Source organism: Hordeum vulgare, chromosome 3H (genome assembly GCF_904849725.1).
Source record: "Hordeum vulgare subsp. vulgare chromosome 3H, MorexV3_pseudomolecules_assembly, whole genome shotgun sequence".
In the NCBI taxonomy this organism is placed as follows: Eukaryota; Viridiplantae; Streptophyta; class Magnoliopsida; order Poales; family Poaceae; genus Hordeum; species Hordeum vulgare.
The window spans coordinates 568,692,223-568,694,435 of record NC_058520.1 but is presented as its reverse complement, the minus strand read 5'-3'; the positions used below and the strand labels follow the sequence as shown (position 1 = coordinate 568,694,435).

Below are 2,213 nucleotides of genomic sequence, written 5' to 3'. Positions count from 1 at the left end.
AGACTAACTAATTAATTGCATTAATAGCTCGATTTCATAATTGATTGGTCGTGGAAAAAACCCTAGTTAAATGGAATCAACTAATTACATGCGTAATTAATTGCCTAGCTAATTAATTGCATTTATAGATTAATTTTGCAAAATATTTGGTGCTTGGTTTCTGAATTGTTTTACATTAATGAGTGGGTGAGTACCAACCAACGATGTATGAACTCCCCATTTAGAAGTAGAGAGTGTTAAAAAAATGGCAAGTGTGCCGAATTGGCGATTTATTATTAAGAAATATCCTATTTTATTTTAATATATTATTGCGTAAAAAATGTCTATCTTATAGGAAGGTGATCTCATATATATTATGCAATTTCTTAATTCTTAATTACCAAATATCTAATTGAATTGAATCAACATCCACCAAAAGGGTATACAAGTAGGCTCGGGCAAATCGATTCGGTCTTTAGTGGGAGGGTGAAAAAGCAGCATGGATGGAGGTGATGGGAGGTGAGGCAAAATTTAACAGTGAGGCAAAAATAAGCCGGAATATAGTCCTACCAATTCCCCCTTTAGGAGTTAGAACATAGAGACACAGCTGAAAAAACATTCTGCCGGTGATTATATATATCCACAATTAAGTGCGTAACTAATTAATTACTTGCATTAGTATCAAGATTTCATAATTGATTTGTTGTGGAAAAATCCTTAGTTAAATGGACTTAATTAATTGCACGCATAATTGATTGTCTCACTAATTAATTGCATTAATAGATTGATTTCAAATCGATTCGATGCTTTGTTTCGAAATTATTTTAGATTTAGGACTGAATGAGTAGCAACCAACCATGTACAGACTCTCCCTTTAGAGTAGAAATCTGTCAAATCATATGTTATTAATTAGTAACACGATACGATCTCTTGTTAAATAGGGAAAGGATCATGCCGAAAATTAATGGGCGGGTATAAACCAATCCTTCTCAATAATTGTTCATATTTTCCCTCTATTTCCATCAATTAATAGAAAATATATTTAAATTATCATTGAAGTCCATTCCTCAATATAAAATGGTAGCCATATTATTATTTCTGCTACAACTCAGACAAAACATCCTCAATTCCCACCATCAACGTCGCTGTTAGCCAAGATGAGGACTGCCCTAATGTGCGTGACTCTAATGTTGCTCATGCTACCATCATCATCAGGTACTCGTTTGTTCCTAAAGTACCACATGCTTCAACAACTAATCCGACGAGAAACTAGACATGTGATTATCTATTAATACTCATTTAGTGAAAAATTTCAGATGCTAGAACCTTTGAAACTTGTATTCATACCTATTCTGGGTCGGGTGAAACATGCAATTCCACCAACTGTGATGAAGTATGCCGTTATGATAACGTCCATAATCCTCTTTGTTATGGGTGGTGCTCCTATAGGTCCAAATGCAATAAAGACGGGTGCATATGCAAGTTGTGTAAGAACATTTGATGCACATAGATGTAAGATAGAAGGGCATGTTTACATTGAATAACGTCGCATCAACTCTAGTAGCTGGAAGATTGCTAAGAACTTGTATTCTTCCCAAAGTTATATTAAATTACTAAGTGATTGCGCATGTGTTGGTCTTGCAAGTGTGTTTACAAGTAATCGTACCAAAAAAACATGTGGTGTTTGGTTCAACGAGTGGTAGATGTTAAGAGAATGATATTACGATGCAATCACACATTGCTGCACGGTGGAGGATGAGTCACGAGAAGAGAAAGGTTGCACATCTTGACACCAGATTTTGACATGGAACAAAACAATATTAAGATCGATTGAAATGAAGAAGTGCTCTGCATAAAAATAATATCTGTAGTGCTGACATGAACATATTTGAAGTTTGGGCCATCGCTGTCCGATCTCATCTCGAACGCCAAAATTATGCTCAAAGTACTGAGATTTCATATTCACAGTATTGTTCAGCCGATTAAGTCCTAGGACGACCTTGTATGAGAACATGTTCGGCAAGGGTTGTCTTTGTCTCATCAAAACAATAGAGTTTGATATAAACATCCTCTCAAACAGATGTCGTATGCAAAAGTTCTAGCCATTAGAGTCCGACCCTACCACGAGGCAAAATGTGACGTGAGGGATCAGACAAGCACCTATGTGATGTCTGATGGGTGGCGCGAGCTGTTCGGCCCTCAACACGGCCTAGAATGGAATAACTGACGACACA

At 36.4% G+C, this 2,213-nt stretch overlaps 1 long non-coding RNA gene across 1 annotated transcript; it reads left to right on the top strand.

The window, feature by feature from the left end:
• The first annotated feature begins 952 nt into the window (after positions 1-952).
• LOC123440663 lies at positions 953-1,607 on the top strand. The gene is made up of 2 exons (XR_006630340.1): positions 953-1,194; positions 1,296-1,607. It is a non-coding gene; the product is annotated as an uncharacterized LOC123440663 (long non-coding RNA).
• The last annotated feature ends 606 nt before the right edge of the window (positions 1,608-2,213 follow it).